This window comes from Taudactylus pleione, unplaced genomic scaffold (assembly GCF_031769625.1).
Source record: "Taudactylus pleione unplaced genomic scaffold, aTauple2 ptg003152l, whole genome shotgun sequence".
In the NCBI taxonomy this organism is placed as follows: domain Eukaryota; kingdom Metazoa; phylum Chordata; class Amphibia; order Anura; family Myobatrachidae; genus Taudactylus; species Taudactylus pleione.
The window spans coordinates 39,703-64,380 of NW_028287511.1; positions in this window are offsets into that span (position 1 = coordinate 39,703).

Here is a 24,678-nt window from a genome sequence, read left to right on the forward strand (position 1 = left end):
AAGGTGTGTTCCTGTTACAAAACCCTCCTCCTTCCTCTCTGCAAAGACTGACACCTGAGCCCACCAATGAGGGAGAGAGAGGGAAGTAGGGTGGTGCAGCAAGAGGAATTGTGGGATAGTGTGTGTGTAGAGTGTGACTCTGAAGGTTGGGGTGTTGTCCCCTCTCAGTGTCTTAAGCTATTTAGCAGCTCTGTGTGCCCTGTTACAGCTGGCCAGGTAGGGAAGAGATATACAGCAGCTGGAAAAGACTTTGCTGAACTCTGAGTGGACTGTAATGATATAACCCTGCTTACTGTTTGCTGAATTTCTGTGTCTCCATGAATAAAGTTCATCATTCCTTCATTATAACCTGCTCCACTGTGTGATCCCTGAACCCCAGGATACCCAGGACACCCGGTATCCTCACATTTGGCGGCAGCGGTGGGACGTCACACAGTTCCTGCAGTAATTCCAGGGGAGTGAGTAGAAGCCACGCTAATACCAGAGAATATCAGCATGGAGAGTCAGTCAGCAGTTGCAACCGGCGGCCAAATTGAAAACGTCATGAGAGAGCAGGAGAAGTTTTACCGGACAGCCCGGAAACCGCACCTGCAAGGATTTTGCAGGATGAAGGGAATTGCTTATAATGGGACTGACACCCGGGAGATTCTGGTACTACGGTTGTTGGAGTGGGATCGTGCACACCCAGAGGATCCCGACCACCTGAGTGATGATGAAGAAGGACCGACAGGCAGTGGAAGCACTTCCAGTCGGTTACCCGAGTCAACCACCGCTACTCCCGCCCTACTACAGAGCTGGCTGGGGGCGCTAGGTGAAAGTGCAACTACACAAGAGAGAGCTGGAGTGATCCAAGCAATATTAGGGGTACAAATCCCTACTAGCAGCGGAACTGTGCTGTCGCCCAGAGGGGCTGAACAAGAGAAGCGGCGCTTGGGATTTAAGGATGTTCCCACATTTCGAGAGAATGAAACTGACATTGACACTCACCTGCAGATCTTTGAGAATCTCATGGGAGTGCACGGGATAGAGCCAGCTGAATGGCCCAAGTACTTGGGGCCAAGTCTCACCGGTAGGGCTTTGGAAGCCTACAGGGCTCTAACTTCCCAGGAATGTGGAATCTACACCTGCATAAAGAAGGCATTGCTGGCTAAGTTTCAGATCACTGCAGAATCTTATCGTCTCAAATTCAGGACACTGAGCAAAAGTGGGACTGCTTCCTACCAAGAGTTTGCCAGTCAGCTACGGCAAGCTTGTGGAAAATGGCTCGAGGGTAGACAGGCCTCTACCGTGGAGCAGATCATCAACCTAATTGTGGCAGAACAACTAATGATTAAGATGGCACCAGAGATACGGGAGTGGGTCGCAGACCGGAAGCCCAGCACGCCTGAACAAGCTGCAGAATGGGCTGATGAATATATAGCTAACCGTCCCCAATGGAGAGTCTTCAGTGCAACAGGTGGTACAAGAACCCCACGAGCGGAGAAGCTCCCTGACAGAGAACCACGCATAAATGATAGTAGTAAAGGAGGCCCTATCAAAACATTTCTTATCAACCACCCAGATTCAAAGTGGCTAACCCAGAACCTCGGAAGTGCTACCGCTGCAATCAACCAGGACACTTGTTGAGGGACTGTCCACGCACGCGAGGGCCATTCCCTGGGGCTAGACCGGCCCCAGTCTCTGTGGTATGTTACCCCATGGAGGATTATTGCGAGGAGGTCATCCATTCAGATGCGACCGAGATGATGGATGGGGTGTATATTGTAGACCTGGTTCTGGGGGAGGAGCAGGCAACTCCTCAGAATATGCAGGGGCACTTACAGCCTGTGTTGGTAGAGGACCAGCGGGTACAGGGCCTACGAGATTCTGGGGCCTCACTCACATTGATTGATCCAGACCTGATTCCCACCTCCCGGGTGATTCCTGGACAGTATGTACGAATTGCCACCGCCGGGGGACAACAGACCGATATCCCCGTCGCCAAGATACATCTCGACTGGGGAGCTGATCAAGGAATCGTGGAGGTCGGAGTACTCAAGGGGCTACCAGCCAAGGTCATCCTCGGGAATGATCTGGGACAGGGACTGGTGACACGCTTCGTTCAAGTGGTGACCCGGAGCCAAACCCAAAGAGCAGTGACCCAGGTGACAGATTCAGAACAGAACCAACCTACCCCGACCACAATGGTGAGTGATTCCAGTTTCTTGTCCAGTACTTCAGAGTTAGACTTGGGGGAGGTGGACCGGAGCGAGTTTCGACAGGCCCAACGGACAGACCCTTCCCTAAGTAAATTAAGGAGCACAGCCGACCTGGGGTTGGAAACAGCTGATGGGAGCAAGATAGTTTGGGAAGAGGAATTGCTGTACCGAGTGGTCGTTCTTCAGTCTGGACAGGAAACAGTAATGCCTACTAAACAGTTGGTGGTACCTACACCGTACAGAGCACAATTACTAGCCCTTGCTCATGACATTCCAGCGGCCGGGCATTTTGGCACCCGTAAAACACTGGCACGATTGTTGCGGAATTTCTTCTGGCCACGAATCTCTAGAGACGTTAAGCAGTATCGAGACACCTGCAATACCTGCCAAAGGCTCGGGAAGCCCCAGCGAAAAGCTCCTCTGCACCCATTACCTATTATAGGGGAGCCCTTTGCCCGTGTTGCCATAGACCTAATTGGACCATTAGCTATTCCCAGTCATACGGGAAAGAAGTACATCCTAACACTGGTGGACTTTGCTACACGCTATCCTGAGGCTGTGGCCCTATCATCTATTGACACAGAACACGTTGCGCAAGCATTAACAGACATATTCAGTCGGCTTGGATACCCACAGGAAGTCATCACAGATCAAGGGCCCCAATTCCAAGGTGAACTAATGCAAACCCTGTGGGAAAAGTGGGGGGTTCGACCTCTTCGGACCACCTCTTACCATCCACAGACCAACGGACTCTGTGAACGTTTCAATGGAACGCTAAAAAGACTTCTACAAGCTTACGTGCTGTCCGAGGGGAGGGACTGGGAGAGAGCCCTTCAACAGCTTCTCTTCGCTTATCGGGAAGTCCCACAGGCGTCTACTGGATATTCCCCATTTGAACTTTTGTACGGCCGGAAAGTGCGGGGGCCTCTAGACCTGGTCAAAGAGAGCTGGGAGGGAACTTTCCAAGAACACCAGCAGCCCATTTTACAATATGTAGAGAATATGCGGAACCGCATGAGAAGATTGCTACAGTTAACCCAAGAGCATCTCAGGGAATCACAAGAGAGACAAAAGGAATGGTATGACGCCCATGCTCAAGACCGAGAGTTGCATCCAGGGCAAAAAGTAATGGTGCTTATCCCAGTGCGAAGAAACAAACTGCAGGCTATGTGGGAAGGACCGTATACCGTGGTAAGGCGCACCGGGCCGGTCAATTACGTGATTGCCCTGGATAAGGGAGGGAAGTACCTACGCACCTTCCATATAAATCGAATTAAGGCCTATCGTGATCGTCAAGTAGTAACAATGGCGGTATGTTGTCCTCCAATGGAGGCACCAGAAACTGATCCATTGCTTGACCTTTTGGGAGCTGCTAAAGAGAAGAAAGGAGTGGAATCAGTCCAGGTGGGACAACAGTTGAATGCAGCCCAGCAGCAAGAGATGTGGAGGATCTTAGAGGCTGAACAGGCCCAGTTTTCTTGTCTACCTGGTCGAACTCATCTGACCGCCCACCATGTGGACACTGGGAGTGCTAGGCCCATCCGACAAGTCGCTTACCGGATGACTCCAGGTGTTATGAGGCAGGTAAAGGCTGAGATCGAGGAGATGCTAGCTTTGGGGGTCATAGTGCCATCTAAAAGCCCATGGGCTGCTGGGGTTGTGTTGGTTCCCAAGAAAGATGGGACCACACGGTTTTGTGTGGACTATCGCAAATTGAACGAAGTCACCACCACTGATGCTTACCCTATGCCCCGTGTTGATGAGCTACTGGATCGGATTGGAGGGGCTGAGTTTGTCTCAACATTGGATTTGAGCAAAGGCTACTGGCAAATCCCACTTACCAAAGAGGCCCAGGAGCGTTCTGCCTTCATCACACCGGAAGGACTCTTTGAGTGGACTACAATGCCTTTCGGGATGAAGAACGCCCCTGCCACATTCCAGCGAATGGTTAATGACCTCTTGGAGGGGTGTCAAGACTTTTCCCAAGCCTACTTAGATGACATTGCCATCTTCAGCCATACCTGGGAGGAGCATTTAATTCAGGTGACAGAAGTGCTGAAGAGGATTAGACAGGCTGGACTCACCATACGCCCAGATAAGTGTCAAATGGGGATGGCTGAGGTTCAGTACCTAGGACATCGGGTCGGAGGAGGTGCTATCAGACCTGATCCGGCAAAGGTGGAGGCTATTTCCAATTGGCCCCAACCTGTCAACCAAAAACAAGTGCGGGCGTTCCTTGGAGTCGCTGGCTATTACAGGAAATTTATACCACATTACAGCACCGTGGCCAAGGCTCTGACAGACTTGACCAAAAAGAGATATGCTCGGAATATTGAATGGACTGTTGAATGTGAGCAAGCTTTCAACACCTTAAAAGACTTGCTGACTCGAGCCCCAGTGTTGGCTGCCCCTGACTACAACAGAAAGTTTATTGTGCAGACAGACGCATCAGGGTGTGGACTTGGGGCAGTGTTGAGTCAAGTGGGAGCAGATGGTAGGGAACATCCAATTGTGTATCTATCCCGTAAACTAGCTGACCGAGAGATAGCCTACGCCACTATTGAAAAAGAATGTCTAGCCATAGTCTGGGCCTTAAAGAAGCTACAACCATATCTTTATGGGAAAGAATTTACTGTTGTCACTGACCATAACCCGTTGTATTGGCTAAACAGAACCTCGGGGGAAAATGGGAGGTTGTTGAGGTGGAGTCTGGCGTTACAAAGTTTCAACTTTTCCATTTCTCACAAAAAGGGACGAGAACATCACAATGCTGATGGGCTATCCAGATGTGAGTAAACAAATATCAAGCTTCGCAGACCCTCGGGCCGAGTCGACAGTCAGGACTCCAACATTGGGACCATGTCTGTCTCCTCGATTTAAGAAGGGGGAGGTATGTGAGGAGACAAGGGAAAAGGACTTCTAGGACTTGCCTGCATGTTGAAAAGAGTTATGACCCAGTTCTGTGTTCTTAAATTGAAGCCCTCAGTCTGCATGTCTCATACAGGAAGTTTGCCAGCAGCAGACAGCAAAGGTGTGTTCCTGTTACAAAACCCTCCTCCTTCCTCTCTGCAAAGACTGACACCTGAGCCCACCAATGAGGGAGAGAGAGGGAAGTAGGGTGGTGCAGCAAGAGGAATTGTGGGATAGTGTGTGTGTAGAGTGTGACTCTGAAGGTTGGGGTGTTGTCCCCTCTCAGTGTCTTAAGATATATAACAGCTCTGTGTGCCCTGTTACAGCTGGCCAGGTAGGGAAGAGATATACAGCAGCTGGAAAAGACTTTGCTGAACTCTGAGTGGACTGTAATGATATAACCCTGCTTACTGTTTGCTGAATTTCTGTGTCTCCATGAATAAAGTTCATCATTCCTTCATTATAACCTGCTCCACTGTGTGATCCCTGAACCCCAGGATACCCAGGACACCCGGTATCCTCACATATAGTACCCCTCTACCAGCCCTAGCACCCCTCCACCCCACTGCCAGGCAGATATAGTACCCCTCTACCAGCCCTAGCACCCCTCCACCCCACTGCCAGGCAGATATAGTACCCCCCTACCAGCCCTAGCACCCCTCCACCCCACTGCCAGGCAGATATAGTACCCCTCTACCAGCCCTAGCACCCCTCCACCCCACTGCCAGGCAGATATAGTACCCCCCTACCAGCCCTAGCACCCCACAGCCAGGCAGATATAGTACCCCTCTACCAGCCCTAGCACCCCTCCACCCCACTGCCAGGCAGATATAGCACCCCTCTAGCAGCCCTAGCACCCCTCCACCCCACTGCCAGGCAGATATAGTACCCCTCTACCAGCCCTAGCACCCCTCCACCCCACTGCCAGGCAGATATAGCACCCCTCTACCAGCCCTAGCACCCCTCCACCCCACTGCCAGGCAGATATAGTACCCCTCTACCAGCCCTAGCACCCCTCCACCCCACTGCCAGGCAGATATAGTACCCCTCTACCAGCCCTAGCACCCCTCCACCCCACTGCCAGGCAGATATAGTACCCCTCTACCAGCCCTAGCACCCCTCCACCCCACTGCCAGGCAGATATAGTACCCCCCTACCAGCCCTAGCACCCCTCCACCCCACTGCCAGGCAGATATAGTACCCCTCTACCAGCCCTAGCACCCCTCCACCCCACTGCCAGGCAGATATAGTACCCCCCTACCAGCCCTAGCACCCCTCCACCCCACTGCCAGGCAGATATAGTACCCCTCTACCAGCCCTAGCACCCCTCCACCCCACTGCCAGGCAGATATAGTACCCCCCTACCAGCCCTAGCACCCCACAGCCAGGCAGATATAGTACCCCTCTACCAGCCCTAGCACCCCTCCACCCCACTGCCAGGCAGATATAGCACCCCTCTAGCAGCCCTAGCACCCCTCCACCCCACTGCCAGGCAGATATAGTACCCCTCTACCAGCCCTAGCACCCCTCCACCCCACTGCCAGGCAGATATAGCACCCCTCTACCAGCCCTAGCACCCCTCCACCCCACTGCCAGGCAGATATAGTACCCCTCTACCAGCCCTAGCACCCCTCCACCCCACTGCCAGGCAGATATAGTACCCCTCTACCAGCCCTAGCACCCCTCCACCCCACTGCCAGGCAGATATAGTACCCCTCTACCAGCCCTAGCACCCCTCCACCCCACTGCCAGGCAGATATAGTACCCCCCTACCAGCCCTAGCACCCCTCCACCCCACTGCCAGGCAGATATAGTACCCCTCTACCAGCCCTAGCACCCCTCCACCCCACTGCCAGGCAGATATAGTACCCCTCTACCAGCCATAGCACCCCACAGCCAGGCAGATATAGTACCCCTCTACCAGCCCTAGCACCCCTCCACCCCACTGCCAGGCAGATATAGTACCCCTCTAGCAGCCCTAGCACCCCTCCACCCCACTGCCAGGCAGATATAGTACCCCTCTACCAGCCCTAGCACCCCTCCACCCCACTGCCAGGCAGATATAGCACCCCTCTACCAGCCCTAGCACCCCTCCACCCCACTGCCAGGCAGATATAGTACCCCTCTACCAGCCCTAGCACCCCTCCACCCCACTGCCAGGCAGATATAGTACCCCTCTACCAGCCCTAGCACCCCTCCACCCCACTGCCAGGCAGATATAGTACCCCTCTACCAGCCCTAGCACCCCTCCACCCCACAGCCAGGCAGATATAGTACCCCTCTACCAGCCCTAGCACCCCTCCACCCCACTGCCAGGCAGATATAGTACCCCTCTACCAGCCCTAGCACCCCTCCACCCCACTGCCAGGCAGATATAGTACCCCTCTACCAGCCCTAGCACCCCTCCACCCCACTGCCAGGCAGATATAGTACCCCCCTACCAGCCCTAGCACCCCTCCACCCCACTGCCAGGCAGATATAGTACCCCCCTACCAGCCCTAGCACCCCACAGCCAGGCAGATATAGTACCCCTCTACCAGCCCAAGCACCCCTCCACCCCACTGCCAGGCAGATATAGCACCCCTCTAGCAGCCCTAGCACCCCTCCACCCCACTGCCAGGCAGATATAGTACCCCTCTACCAGCCCTAGCACCCCTCCACCCCACTGCCAGGCAGATATAGCACCCCTCTACCAGCCCTAGCACCCCTCCACCCCACTGCCAGGCAGATATAGTACCCCTCTACCAGCCCTAGCACCCCTCCACCCCACTGCCAGGCAGATATAGTACCCCTCTACCAGCCCTAGCACCCCTCCACCTCACTGCCAGGCAGATATAGTACCCCTCTACCAGCCCTAGCACCCCTCCACCCCACTGCCACGCAGATATAGTACCCCCCTACCAGCCCTAGCACCCCTCCACCCCACTGCCAGGCAGATATAGTACCCCTCTACCAGCCCTAGCACCCCTCCACCCCACTGCCAGGCAGATATAGTACCCCTCTACCAGCCATAGCACCCCACAGCCAGGCAGATATAGTACCCCTCTACCAGCCCTAGCACCCCTCCACCCCACTGCCAGGCAGATATAGTACCCCTCTAGCAGCCCTAGCACCCCTCCACCCCACTACCAGGCAGATATAGTACCCCTCTACCAGCCCTAGCACCCCTCCACCCCACTGCCAGGCAGATATAGCACCCCTCTACCAGCCCTAGCACCCCTCCACCCCACTGCCAGGCAGATATAGTACCCCTCTACCAGCCCTAGCACCCCTCCACCCCACTGCCAGGCAGATATAGTACCCCTCTACCAGCCCTAGCACCCCTCCACCCCACTGCCAGGCAGATATAGTACCCCTCTACCAGCCCTAGCACCCCTCCACCCCACAGCCAGGCAGATATAGTACCCCTCTACCAGCCCTAGCACCCCTCCACCCCACTGCCAGGCAGATATAGTACCCCTCTACCAGCCCTAGCACCCCTCCACCCCACTGCCAGGCAGATATAGTACCCCTCTACCAGCCCTAGCACCCCTCCACCCCACTGCCAGGCAGATATAGTACCCCTCTACCAGCCCTAGCACCCCTCCACCCCACTGCCAGGCAGATATAGTACCCCTCTACCAGCCCGAGCACCCCTCCACCCCACTGCCAGGCAGATATAGTACCCCTCTACCAGCCCTAGCACCCCTCCACCCCACTGCCAGGCAGATATAGTACCCCTCTACCAGCCCTAGCACCCCTCCACCCCACTGCCAGGCAGATATAGTACCCCTCTACCAGCCCTAGCACCCCTCCACCCCACTGCCAGGCAGATATAGTACCCCCCTACCAGCCCTAGCACCCCTCCACCCCACTGCCAGGCAGATATAGTACCCCTCTACCAGCCCTAGCACCCCTCCACCCCACTGCCAGGCAGATATAGTACCCCCCTACCAGCCCTAGCACCCCACAGCCAGGCAGATATAGTACCCCTCTACCAGCCCTAGCACCCCTCCACCCCACTGCCAGGCAGATATAGCACCCCTCTAGCAGCCCTAGCACCCCTCCACCCCACTGCCAGGCAGATATAGTACCCCTCTACCAGCCCTAGCACCCCTCCACCCCACTGCCAGGCAGATATAGCACCCCTCTACCAGCCCTAGCACCCCTCCACCCCACTGCCAGGCAGATATAGTACCCCTCTACCAGCCCTAGCACCCCTCCACCCCACTGCCAGGCAGATATAGTACCCCTCTACCAGCCCTAGCACCCCTCCACCCCACTGCCAGGCAGATATAGTACCCCTCTACCAGCCCTAGCACCCCTCCACCCCACTGCCAGGCAGATATAGTACCCCCCTACCAGCCCTAGCACCCCTCCACCCCACTGCCAGGCAGATATAGTACCCCTCTACCAGCCCTAGCACCCCTCCACCCCACTGCCAGGCAGATATAGTACCCCTCTACCAGCCATAGCACCCCACAGCCACCACCCCCACTGCCAGGCAGATATAGCACCCCTCTACCAGCCCTAGCACCCCTCCACCCACAGCCAGGCAGATATAGCACCCCTCTACCAAGCCCTAGCACCCCTCCACCCCACTGCCAGGCAGATATAGTACCCCTCTACCAGCCCTAGCACCCCTCCACCCCACTGCCAGGCAGATATAGTACCCCTCTACCAGCCCTAGCACCCCTCCACCCCACTGCCAGGCAGATATAGTACCCCTCTACCAGCCCTAGCACCCCTCCACCCCACTGCCAGGCAGATATAGTACCCCTCTACCAGCCCTAGCACCCCTCCACCCCACTGCCAGGCAGATATAGTACCCCTCTACCAGCCCCCCTCCAGACCCCTACCCCCTAGCACCCCTCCACCCCCACTGCCAGGCAGATATAGTACCCCTCTACCAGCCCTAGCACCCCTCCACCCCACTGCCAGGCAGATATAGTACCCCTCTACCAGCCCTAGCACCCCTCCACCCCACTGCCAGGCAGATATAGTACCCCCTCTACCAGCCCTAGCACCCCTCCACCCCCACTGCCAGGCAGATATAGTACCCCTCTACCAGCCCTAGCACCCCTCCACCCCACTGCCAGGCAGATATAGTACCCCTCTACCAGCCCTAGCACCCCTCCACCCCACTGCCAGGCAGATATAGTACCCCTCTACCAGCCCTAGCACCCCTCCACCCCCACTGCCAGGCAGATATAGTACCCCTCTACCAGCCCTAGCACCCCTCCACCCCACTGCCAGGCAGATATAGTACCCCTCTACCAGCCCTAGCACCCCTCCACCCCACTGCCAGGCAGATATAGCACCCCTCTACCAGCCCTAGCACCCCTCCACCCCACTGCCAGGCAGATATAGCTACCCCTCTACCAGCCCTAGCACCCCTCCACCCCACTGCCAGGCAGATATAGTACCCCTCTACCAGCCCTAGCACCCCTCCACCCCACTGCCAGGCAGATATAGTACCCCTCTACCAGCCCTAGCACCCCTCCACCCCACTGCCACGGCAGATATAGTACCCCCCTACCAGCCCTAGCACCCCTCCACCCCACTGCCAGGCAGATATAGTACCCCCTCTACCAGCCCTAGCACCCCTCCACCCCACTGCCAGGCAGATATAGTACCCCTCTACCAGCCATAGCACCCCCCCACAGCCAGGCAGATATAGTACCCCTCTACCAGCCCTAGCACCCTCCACCCCCACTGCCAGGCAGATATAGTACCCCTCTAGCAGCCCTAGCACCCCTCCACCCCACTACCAGGCAGATATAGTACCCCTCTACCAGCCCTAGCACCCCTCCACCCCACTGCCAGGCAGATATAGCACCCCTCTACCAGCCCTAGCACCCCTCCACCCCACTGCCAGGCAGATATAGTACCCCTCTACCAGCCCTAGCACCCCTCCACCCCACTGCCAGGCAGATATAGTACCCCTCTACCAGCCCTAGCACCCCTCCACCCCACTGCCAGGCAGATATAGTACCCCTCTACCAGCCCTAGCACCCCTCCACCCCACAGCCAGGCAGATATAGTACCCCTCTACCAGCCCTAGCACCCCTCCACCCCACTGCCAGGCAGATATAGTACCCCTCTACCAGCCCTAGCACCCCTCCACCCCACTGCCAGGCAGATATAGTACCCCTCTACCAGCCCTAGCACCCCTCCACCCCACTGCCAGGCAGATATAGTACCCCTCTACCAGCCCTAGCACCCCTCCACCCCACTGCCAGGCAGATATAGTACCCCTCTACCAGCCCGAGCACCCCTCCACCCCACTGCCAGGCAGATATAGTACCCCTCTACCAGCCCTAGCACCCCTCCACCCCACTGCCAGGCAGATATAGTACCCCTCTACCAGCCCTAGCACCCCTCCACCCCACTGCCAGGCAGATATAGTACCCCTCTACCAGCCCTAGCACCCCTCCACCCCACTGCCAGGCAGATATAGTACCCCCCTACCAGCCCTAGCACCCCTCCACCCCACTGCCAGGCAGATATAGTACCCCTCTACCAGCCCTAGCACCCCTCCACCCCACTGCCAGGCAGATATAGTACCCCCCTACCAGCCCTAGCACCCCACAGCCAGGCAGATATAGTACCCCTCTACCAGCCCTAGCACCCCTCCACCCCACTGCCAGGCAGATATAGCACCCCTCTAGCAGCCCTAGCACCCCTCCACCCCACTGCCAGGCAGATATAGTACCCCTCTACCAGCCCTAGCACCCCTCCACCCCACTGCCAGGCAGATATAGCACCCCTCTACCAGCCCTAGCACCCCTCCACCCCACTGCCAGGCAGATATAGTACCCCTCTACCAGCCCTAGCACCCCTCCACCCCACTGCCAGGCAGATATAGTACCCCTCTACCAGCCCTAGCACCCCTCCACCCCACTGCCAGGCAGATATAGTACCCCTCTACCAGCCCTAGCACCCCTCCACCCCACTGCCAGGCAGATATAGTACCCCCCTACCAGCCCTAGCACCCTCCACCCCACTGCCAGGCAGATATAGTACCCCTCTACCAGCCCTAGCACCCCTCCACCCCACTGCCAGGCAGATATAGTACCCCTCTACCAGCCATAGCACCCCACAGCCAGGCAGATATAGTACCCCTCTACCAGCCCTAGCACCCCTCCACCCCACTGCCAGGCAGATATAGTACCCCTCTAGCAGCCCTAGCACCCCTCCACCCCACTGCCAGGCAGATATAGTACCCCTCTACCAGCCCTAGCACCCCTCCACCCCACTGCCAGGCAGATATAGCACCCCTCTACCAGCCCTAGCACCCCTCCACCCCACTGCCAGGCAGATATAGTACCCCTCTACCAGCCCTAGCACCCCTCCACCCCACTGCCAGGCAGATATAGTACCCCTCTACCAGCCCTAGCACCCCTCCACCCCACTGCCAGGCAGATATAGTACCCCTCTACCAGCCCTAGCACCCCTCCACCCCACAGCCAGGCAGATATAGTACCCCTCTACCAGCCCTAGCACCCCTCCACCCCACTGCCAGGCAGATATAGTACCCCTCTACCAGCCCTAGCACCCCTCCACCCCACTGCCAGGCAGATATAGTACCCCTCTACCAGCCCTAGCACCCCTCCACCCCACTGCCAGGCAGATATAGTACCCCTCTACCAGCCCTAGCACCCCTCCACCCCACTGCCAGGCAGATATAGTACCCCTCTACCAGCCCGAGCACCCCTCCACCCCACTGCCAGGCAGATATAGTACCCCTCTACCAGCCCTAGCACCCCTCCACCCCACTGCCAGGCAGATATAGTACCCCTCTACCAGCCCTAGCACCCCTCCACCCCACTGCCAGGCAGATATAGTACCCCTCTACCAGCCCTAGCACCCCTCCACCCCACTGCCAGGCAGATATAGTACCCCCCTACCAGCCCTAGCACCCCTCCACCCCACTGCCAGGCAGATATAGTACCCCTCTACCAGCCCTAGCACCCCTCCACCCCACTGCCAGGCAGATATAGTACCCCCTACCAGCCCTAGCACCCCACAGCCAGGCAGATATAGTACCCCTCTACCAGCCCTAGCACCCCTCCACCCCACTGCCAGGCAGATATAGCACCCCTCTAGCAGCCCTAGCACCCCTCCACCCCACTGCCAGGCAGATATAGTACCCCTCTACCAGCCCTAGCACCCCTCCACCCCACTGCCAGGCAGATATAGCACCCCTCTACCAGCCCTAGCACCCCTCCACCCCACTGCCAGGCAGATATAGTACCCCTCTACCAGCCCTAGCACCCCTCCACCCCACTGCCAGGCAGATATAGTACCCCTCTACCAGCCCTAGCACCCCTCCACCCCACTGCCAGGCAGATATAGTACCCCTCTACCAGCCCTAGCACCCCTCCACCCCACTGCCAGGCAGATATAGTACCCCCCTACCAGCCCTAGCACCCCTCCACCCCACTGCCAGGCAGATATAGTACCCCTCTACCAGCCCTAGCACCCCTCCACCCCACTGCCAGGCAGATATAGTACCCCTCTACTAGCCATAGCACCCCACAGCCAGGCAGATATAGTACCCCTCTACCAGCCCTAGCACCCCTCCACCCCACTGCCAGGCAGATATAGTACCCCTCTAGCAGCCCTAGCACCCCTCCACCCCACTGCCAGGCAGATATAGTACCCCTCTACCAGCCCTAGCACCCCTCCACCCCTCAGGCAAGCAGCCCTATAGCACCCCCTCCCCCTACCAGCCCTAAGCACCCTCCACCCCACTGCCAGGCAGATATAGTACCCCTCTACCAGCCCTAGCACCCTCCACCCCACTGCCAGGCAGATATAGTACCCCTCTACCAGCCCTAGCACCCCTCCACCCCACTGCCAGGCAGATATAGTACCCCTCTACCAGCCCTAGCACCCCTCCACCCCACTGCCAGGCAGATATAGTACCCCTCTACCAGCCCTAGCACCCCTCCACCCCACTGCCAGGCAGATATAGTACCCCTCTACCAGCCCTAGCACCCCTCCACCCCACTGCCAGGCAGATATAGTACCCCTCTACCAGCCCTAGCACCCCTCCACCCCACTGCCAGGCAGATATAGTACCCCTCTACCAGCCCGAGCACCCCTCCACCCCACTGCCAGGCAGATATAGTACCCCTCTACCAGCCCTAGCACCCCTCCACCCCACTGCCAGGCAGATATAGTACCCCTCTACCAGCCCTAGCACCCCTCCACCCCACTGCCAGGCAGATATAGTACCCCCCTACCAGCCCTAGCACCCCTCCACCCCACTGCCAGGCAGATATAGTACCCCTCTACCAGCCCTAGCACCCCTCCACCCCACTGCCAGGCAGATATAGTACCCCTCTACCAGCCCTAGCACCCATCCACCCCACTGCCAGGCAGATATAGTATCCCTCTACCAGCCCTAGCACCCCTCCACCCCACTGCCAGGCAGATATAGTACCCCTCTATCAGCCCTAGCACCCCTCCACCCCACTGCCAGGCAGATATAGTACCCCTCTACCAGCCCTAGCACCCCTCCACCCCACTGCCAGGCAGATATAGTACCCCTCTACCAGCCCTAGCACCCCTCCACCCCACTGCCAGGCAGATATAGTACCCCTCTACCAGCCCTAGCACCCCTCCACCCCACTGCCAGGCAGTTTAGTACCCCTCTACCAGCCCTAGCACCCCTCCACCCCACTGCCAGGCAGATATAGTACCCCTCTACCAGCCCTAGCACCCCTCCACCCCACTGCCAGGCAGATATAGCACCCCGTCTACCAGCCCTAGCACCCCTACACCCCACTGCCAGGCAGATATAGCACCCCTCTACCAGCCCTAGCACCAGCCCTAGCACCCCTCCACCCCACTGCCAGGCAGATATAGCACCCCTCTACCAGCCCTAGCACCCCTCCACCCCACTGCCAGGCAGATATAGTACCCCTCTACCAGCCCTAGCACCCCTCCACCCCACAGCCAGGCAGATATAGCACCCCTCTACCAGCCCTAGCACCCCTCCACCCCACTGCCAGGCAGATATAGCACCCCTCTACCAGCCCTAGCACCCCTCCACCCCACAGCCAGGCAGATATAGCACCCCTCTACCAGCCCTAGCACCCCTCCACCCCACTGCCAGGCAGATATAGCACCCCTCTACCAGCCCTAGCACCCCTCCACCCCACAGCCAGGCAGATATAGCACCCCTCTACAAGCCCTAGCACCCCTCCACCCCACTGCCAGGCAGATATAGTACCCCTCTACCAGCCCTAGCACCCCTCCACCCCACAGCCAGGCAGATATAGTACCCCTCTACCAGCCCTAGCACCCCTCCACCCCACTGCCAGGCAGATATAGTACCCCTCTACCAGCCCTAGCACCCCTCCACCCCACTGCCAGGCAGATATAGCACCCCTCTACCAGCCCTAGCACCCCTCCACCCCACTGCCAGGCAGATATAGTACCCCTCTACCAGCCCTAGCACCCCTCCACCCCACTGCCAGGCAGATATAGTACCCCTCTACCAGCCATAGCACCCCCACAGCCAGGCAGATATAGTACCCCTCTACCAGCCCTAGCACCCCTCCACCCCACTGCCAGGCAGATATAGTACCCCTCTAGCAGCCCTAGCACCCCTCCACCCCACTGCCAGGCAGATATAGTACCCCTCTACCAGCCCTAGCACCCCTCCACCCCACTGCCAGGCAGATATAGTACCCCTCTACCAGCCCTAGCACCCCTCCACCCCACTGCCAGGCAGATATAGTACCCCTCTACCAGCCCTAGCACCCCTCCACCCCACTGCCAGGCAGATATAGTACCCCTCTACCAGCCCTAGCACCCCTCCACCCCACTGCCAGGCAGATATAGCACCCCTCTACCAGCCCTAGCACCCCTCCACCCCACTGCCAGGCAGATATAGTACCCCTCTACCAGCCCTAGCACCCCTCCACCCCACTGCCAGGCAGATATAGTACCCCTCTACCAGCCCTAGCACCCCTCCACCCCACTGCCAGGCAGATATAGTACCCCTCTACCAGCCCTAGCACCCCTCCACCCCACAGCCAGGCAGATATAGTACCCCTCTACCAGCCCTAGCACCCCTCCACCCCACTGCCAGGCAGATATAGTACCCCTCTACCAGCCCTAGCACCCCTCCACCCCACTGCCAGGCAGATATAGTACCCCTCTACCAGCCCTAGCACCCCTCCACCCCACTGCCAGGCAGATATAGTACCCCTCTACCAGCCCTAGCACCCCTCCACCCCACTGCCAGGCAGATATAGTACCCCTCTACCAGCCCTAGCACCCCTCCACCCCACAGCCAGGCAGATATAGTACCCCTCTACCAGCCCTAGCACCCCTCCACCCCACTGCCAGGCAGATATAGTACCCCTCTACCAGCCCTAGCACCCCTCCACCCCACTGCCAGGCAGATATAGTACCCCTCTACCAGCCCTAGCACCCCTCCACCCCACTGCCAGGCAGATATAGTACCCCTCTACCAGCCCTAGCACCCCTCCACCCCACTGCCAGGCAGATATAGTACCCCTCTACCAGCCCTAGCACCAGCCCTAGCACCCCTCCACCCCACTGCCAGGCAGATATAGCACCCCTCTACCAGCCCTAGCACCCCTCCACCCCACTGCCAGGCAGATATAGTACCCCTCTACCAGCCCTAGCACCCCTCCACCCCACAGCCAGGCAGATATAGCACCCCTCTACCAGCCCTAGCACCCCTCCACCCCACTGCCAGGCAGATATAGCACCCCTCTACCAGCCCTAGCACCCCTCCACCCCACAGCCAGGCAGATATAGCACCCCTCTACCAGCCCTAGCACCCCTCCACCCCACTGCCAGGCAGATATAGCACCCCTCTACCAGCCCTAGCACCCCTCCACCCCACAGCCAGGCAGATATAGCACCCCTCTACAAGCCCTAGCACCCCTCCACCCCACTGCCAGGCAGATATAGTACCCCTCTACCAGCCCTAGCACCCCTCCACCCCACAGCCAGGCAGATATAGTACCCCTCTACCAGCCCTAGCACCCCTCCACCCCACTGCCAGGCAGATATAGTACCCTTCTACCAGCCCTAGCACCCCTCCACCCCACTGCCAGGCAGATATAGCACCCCTCTACCAGCCCTAGCACCCCTCCACCCCACTGCCAGGCAGATATAGCACCCCTCTACCAGCCCTAGCACCCCTCCACCCCACAGCCAGGCAGATATAGTACCCCTCTACCAGCCCTAGCACCCCTACACCCCACAGCCAGGCAGATATAGTACCCCTCTACCAGCCCTAGCACCCCTCCACACCACTGCCAGGCAGATATAGTACCCCTCTACCAGCCCTAGCACCCCTCCACCCCACAGCCAGGCAGATATAGTACCCCTCTACCAGCCCTAGCACCCCTCCACCCCACTGCCAGGCAGATATAGTACCCCTCTACCAGCCCTAGCACCCCTCCACCCCCACTGCCAGGCAGATATAGTACCCCTCTACCAGCCCTAGCACCCCTCCACCCCACTGCCAGGCAGATATAGTACCCCTCTACCAGCCCTAGCACCCCTCCACCCCACTGCCAGGCAGATATAGTACCCCTCTACCAGCCCTAGCACCCCTCCACCCCACTGCCAGGCAGATATAGTACCCCTCTACCAGCCCTAGCACCCCTCCACCCCACTGCCAGGCAGATATAGTACCCCTCTACCAGCCTTAGCACCCCTCCACCCCACAGCCAGGCAGATATAGTACCCCTCTACCAGCCCGAGCACCCCTCCACCCCACTGCCAGGCAGATATAGCACCCCTCTACCAGCCCTAGCACCCCTCCACCCCACTGCCAGGCAGATATAGCACCCCTCTACCAGCCCTAGCACCCCTCCACCCCAATGCCAGGCAAATATAGCACCCCTCCACCCCCACTGCCAGGCAGATATAGTACCCCTCTACCAGCCCTAGCACCCCTCCACCCCACTGCCAGGCAGATATAGCACCCCTCTACCAGCCCTAGCACCCCTCCACCCCACTGCCAGGCAGATATAGTACCCCTCTACCAGCCCTAGCACCCCTCCACCCCACTGCCAGGCAGATATAGTACCCCTCTACCAGCTCTAGCACCCCTCCACCCCACTGCCAGGCAGATATAGTACCCCTCTACCAGCCCTAGCACCCCTCCACCCCACAGCCAGGCAGATATAGTACCCCTCTACCAGCCCTAGCACCCCTCCACCCCACTGCCAGGCAGATATAGTACCCCTCTACCAGCCCTAGCACCCCTCCACCCCACTGCCAGGCAGATATAGTACCCCTCTACCAGCCCTAGCACCCCTCCACCCCACTGCCAGGCAGATATAGTACCCCTCTACCAGCCCTAGCACCCCTCCACCCCACTGCCAGGCAGATATAGTACCCCTCTACCAGCCCTAGCACCCCTCCACCCCACTGCCAGGCAGATATAGTACCCCTCTACCAGCCCTAGCACCCCTCCACCCCACTGCCAGGCAGATATAGTACCCCTCTACCAGCCCTATCACCCCTCCACCCCACTGCCAGGCAGATATAGTACCCCCCTACCAGCCCTAGCACCCCTCCACCCCACTGCCAGGCAGATATAGTACCCCTCTACCAGCCCTAGCACCCCTCCACCCCACTGCCAGGCAGATATAGTACCCCTCTACCAGCCCTAGCACCCATCCACCCCACTGCCAGGCAGATATAGTACCCCTCTACCAGCCCTAGCACCCCTCCACCCCACTGCCAGGCAGATATAGTACCCCTCTACCAGCCCTAGCACCCCTCCACCCCACTGCCAGGCAGATATAGTACCCCTCTACCAGCCCTAGCACCCCTCCACCCCACTGCCAGGCAGATATAGTACCCCCTCTACCAGCCCTAGCACCCCTCCACCCCACTGCCAGGCAGATATAGTACCCCTCTACCAGCCCTAGCACCCCTCCACCCCACTGCCAGGCAGATATAGTACCCCTCTACCAGCCCTGCACCCCTCCACCCCACTGCCAGGCAGATATAGTACCCCTCTACCAGCCCTAGCACCCCTCCACCCCACTGCCAGGCAGATATAGCACCCGTCTACCAGCCCTTAGCATCCCCTACACCCCACTGCCAGGCAGATATAGCACCCCTCTACCAGCCCTAGCACCCCTCCACCCCACTGCCAGGCAGATATAGCACCCCTCTACCAGCCCTAGCACCCCTCCACCCCACTGCCAGGCAGATATAGTACCCCCTCTACCAGCCCTAGCACCCCTCCACCCCACAGCCAGGCAGATATAGCACCCCTCTACCAGCCCTAGCACCCCTCCACCCCACTGCCAGGCAGATATAGCACCCCTCTACCAGCCCTAGCACCCCTCCACCCCACAGCCAGGCAGATATAGCACCCCTCTACCAGCCCTAGCACCCCTCCACCCCACTGCCAGGCAGATATAGCACCCCTCTACCAGCCCTAGCACCCCTCCACCCCACAGCCAGGCAGATATAGCACCCCTCTACCAGCCCTAGCACCCCTCCACCCCACTGCCAGGCAGATATAGTACCCCTCTACCAGCGCTAGCACCCCTCCACCCCACAGCCAGGCAGATATAGTACCCCTCTACCAGCCCTAGCACCCCTCTGCCAGGCAGATATAGTACCCTTCTACCAGCCCTAGCACCCCTCCACCCCACTGCCAGGCAGATATAGCACCCCTCTACCAGCCCTAGCACCCCTCCACCCCACTGCCAGGCAGATATAGCACCCCTCTACCAGCCCTAGCACCCCTCCACCCCACAGCCAGGCAGATATAGTACCCCTCTACCAGCCCTAGCACCCCTACACCCCACAGCCAGGCAGATATAGTACCCCTCTACCAGCCCTAGCACCCCTCCACCCCACTGCCAGGCAGATATAGTACCCCTCTACCAGCCCTAGCACCCCTCCACCCCACAGCCAGGCAGATATAGTACCCCTCTACCAGCCCTAGCACCCCTCCACCCCACTGCCAGGCAGATATAGTACCCCTCTACCAGCCCTAGCACCCCTCCACCCCACTGCCAGGCAGATATAGTACCCCTCTACCAGCCCTAGCACCCCTCCACCCCACTGCCAGGCAGATATAGTACCCCTCTACCAGCCCTAGCACCCCTCCACCCCACTGCCAGGCAGATATAGTACCCCTCTACCAGCCCTAGCACCCCTCCACCCCACTGCCAGGCAGATATAGTACCCCTCTACCAGCCCTAGCACCCCTCCACCCCACTGCCAGGCAGATATAGTACCCCTCTACCAGCCCTAGCACCCCTCCACCCCACTGCCAGGCAGATATAGTACCCCTCTACCAGCCCTAGCACCACTCCACCCCACAGCCAGGCAGATATAGTACCCCTCTACCAGCCCGAGCACCCCTCCACCCCACTGCCAGGCAGATATAGCACCCCTCTACCAGCCCTAGCACCCCTCCACCCCACTGCCAGGCAGATATAGCACCCCTCTACCAGCCCTAGCACCTCTCCACCCCACTGCCAGGCAGATATAGCACCCCTCCACCCCACAGCCAGGCAGATATAGTACCCCTCTACCAGCCCTAGCACCCCTCCACCCCACTGCCAGGCAGATATAGTACCCCTCTACCAGCCCTAGCACCCCTACACCCCACAGCCAGGCAGATATAGTACCCCTCTACCAGCCCTAGCACCCCTCCACCCCACTGCCAGGCAGATATAGTACCCCTCTACCAGCCCTAGCACCCCTCCACCAAACTGCCAGGCAGATATAGTACCCCTCTACCAGCCCTAGCACCCCTCCACCCCCTGCCAGGCAGATATAGTACCCCTCTACCAGCCCTAGCACCCCTCCACCCCACTGCCAGGCAGATATAGTACCCCTCTACCAGACCTAGCACCCCTCCACCCCACTGCCAGGCAGATATAGTACCCCTCTACCAGCCCTAGCACCCCTCCACCCCACTGCCAGGCAGATATAGTACCCTTCTACCAGCCCTAGCACCCCTACACCCCACTGCCAGGCAGATATAGCACCCCTCTACCAGCCCTAGCACCCCTCCACCCCACTGCCAGGCAGATATAGCACCCCTCTACCAGCCCTAGCACCCCTCCACTTCACAGCCAGGCAGATATAGCACCCCTCTACCAGCCCTAGCACCCCTCCACCCCACTGCCAGGCAGATATAGTACCCCTCTACCAGCCCTAGCACCCCTACACCCCACAGCCAGGCAGATATAGTACCCCTCTACCAGCCCTAGCACCCCTCCAACCCACTGCCAGGCAGATATAGTACCCCTCTACCAGCCCTAGCACCCCTCCACCCCACTGCAAGGCAGATAAAGCACCCCTCTACCAGCACTAGCACCCCTCCACACCACTGCCAGGCAGATATAGCACCCCTCTACCAGCCCTAGCACCCCTCCAACCCACTGCCAGGCAGATATAGTACCCCTCTACCAGCCCTAGCACCCCTCCACCCAACTGCCAGGCAGATATAGTACCCCTCTACCAGCCCTAGCACCGCTCCACCCCACAGCCAGGCAGATATAGTACCCCTCCACCCCACTGCCAGGCAGATATAGTACCCCTCTACCAGCCCTAGCACCCCTACACCCCACAGCCAGGCAGATATAGTACCCCTCTACCAGCCCTAGCACCCCTCCACCCCACTGCCAGGCAGATATAGCACCCCTCTACCAGCCCTAGCACCCCTCCACCCCACTGCCAGGCAGATATAGTACCCCTCTACCAGCCCTAGCACCCCTCCACCCCACTGCCAGGCAGATATAGCACCCCTCTACCAGCCCTAGCACCCCTCCACCCCACTGCCAGGCAGATATAGTACCCCTCTACCAGCCCTAGCACCCCTCCACCCCACTGCCAGGCAGATATAGCACCCCTCTACCAGCCCTAGCACCCCTCCACCCCACTGCCAGGCAGATATAGTACCCCTCTACCAGCCCTAGCACCCCTCCACCCCACTGCCAGGCAGATATAGTACCCCTCTACCAGCCCTAGCACCCCTCCACCCCACTGCCAGGCAGATATAGTACCCCTCTACCAGCCCTAGCACCCCTCCACCCCACTGCCAGGCAGATATAGTACCCCTCTACCAGCCCTAGCACCCCTCCACCCCACTGCCAGGCAGATATAGTACCCCTCTACCAGCCCTAGCACCACTCCACCCCACAGCCAGGCAGATATAGTACCCCTCTACCAGCCCGAGCACCCCTCCACCCCACTGCCAGGCAGATATAGCACCCCTCTACCAGCCCTAGCACCCCTCCACCCCACTGCCAGGCAGATATAGCACCCCTCTACCAGCCCTAGCACCTCTCCACCCCACTGCCAGGCAGATATAGCACCCCTCCACCCCACAGCCAGGCAGATATAGTACCCCTCTACCAGCCCTAGCACCCCTCCACCCCACTGCCAGGCAGATATAGTACCCCTCTACCAGCCCTAGCACCCCTACACCCCACAGCCAGGCAGATATAGTACCCCTCTACCAGCCCTAGCACCCCTCCACCCCACTGCCAGGCAGATATAGTACCCCTCTACCAGCCCTAGCACCCCTCCACCAAACTGCCAGGCAGATATAGTACCCCTCTACCAGCCCTAGCACCCCTCCACCCCTGCCAGGCAGATATAGTACCCCTCTACCAGCCCTAGCACCCCTCCACCCCACTGCCAGGCAGATATAGTACCCCTCTACCAGACCTAGCACCCCTCCACCCCACTGCCAGGCAGATATAGTACCCCTCTACCAGCCCTAGCACCCCTCCACCCCACTGCCAGGCAGATATAGTACCCCTCTACCAGCCCTAGCACCCCTACACCCCACTGCCAGGCAGATATAGCACCCCTCTACCAGCCCTAGCACCCCTCCACCCCACTGCCAGGCAGATATAGCACCCCTCTACCAGCCCTAGCACCCCTCCACTTCACAGCCAGGCAGATATAGCACCCCTCTACCAGCCCTAGCACCCCTCCACCCCACTGCCAGGCAGATATAGTACCCCTCTACCAGCCCTAGCACCCCTACACCCCACAGCCAGGCAGATATAGTACCCCTCTACCAGCCCTAGCACCCCTCCAACCCACTGCCAGGCAGATATAGTACCCCTCTACCAGCCCTAGCACCCCTCCACCCCACTGCAAGGCAGATAAAGCACCCCTCTACCAGCCCTAGCACCCCTCCACACCACTGCCAGGCAGATATAGCACCCCTCTACCAGCCCTAGCACCCCTCCAACCCACTGCCAGGCAGATATAGTACCCCTCTACCAGCCCTAGCACCCCTCCACCCAACTGCCAGGCAGATATAGTACCCCTCTACCAGCCCTAGCACCGCTCCACCCCACAGCCAGGCAGATATAGTACCCCTCCACCCCACTGCCAGGCAGATATAGTACCCCTCTACCAGCCCTAGCACCCCTACACCCCACAGCCAGGCAGATATAGTACCCCTCTACCAGCCCTAGCACCCCTCCACCCCACTGCCAGGCAGATATAGCACCCCTCTACCAGCCCTAGCACCCCTCCACCCCACTGCCAGGCAGATATAGTACCCCTCTACCAGCCCTAGCACCCCTCCACCCCACTGCCAGGCAGATATAGCACCCCTCTACCAGCCCTAGCACCCCTCCACCCCACTGCCAGGCAGATATAGTACCCCTCTACCAGCCCTAGCACCCCTCCACCCCACTGCCAGGCAGATATAGCACCCCTCTACCAGCCCTAGCACCCCTCCACCCCACTGCCAGGCAGATATAGTACCCCTCTACCAGCCCTAGCACCCCTCCACCCCACTGCCAGGCAGATATAGTATCCCTCTACCAGCCCTAGCACCCCTCCACCCCACTGCCAGGCAGATATAGCACCCCTCTACCAGCCCTAGCACCCCTCCACCCCACTGCCAGGCAGATATAGTACCCCTCTACCAGCCCTAGCACCCCTCCACCCCACTGCCAGGCAGATATAGCACCCCTCTACCAGCCCTAGCACCCCTCCACCCCACTGCCAGGCAGATATAGTATCCCTCTACCAGCCCTAGCACCCCTCCACCCCACTGCCAGGCAGATATAGCACCCCTCTACCAGCCCTAGCACCCCTCCACCCCACTGCCAGGCAGATATAGTACCCCTCTACCAGCCCAAGCACCCCTCCACCCCACTGCCAGGCAGATATAGCACCCCTCTACCAGCACTAGCACCCCTCCACCCCACTGCCAGGCAGATATAGTACCCCTCTACCAGCCCTAGCACCCCTCCACCCCACTGCCAGGCAGATATAGCACCCCTCTACCAGCCCTAGCACCCCTCCACCACACTGCCAGGCAGATATAGTACCCCTCTACCAGCCCTAGCACCCCTCCACCCCACTGCCAGGCAGATATAGCACCCCTCTACCAGCCCTAGCACGCCTCCACCCCACAGCCAGGCAGATATAGCACCCCTCTACCAGCCCTAGCACCCCTCCACCCCACTGCCAGGCAGATATAGTACCCCTCTACCAGCCCTAGCACCCCTCCACCCCACTGCCAGGCAGATATAGCACCCCTCTACCAGCCCTAGCACCCCTCCACCCCACTGCC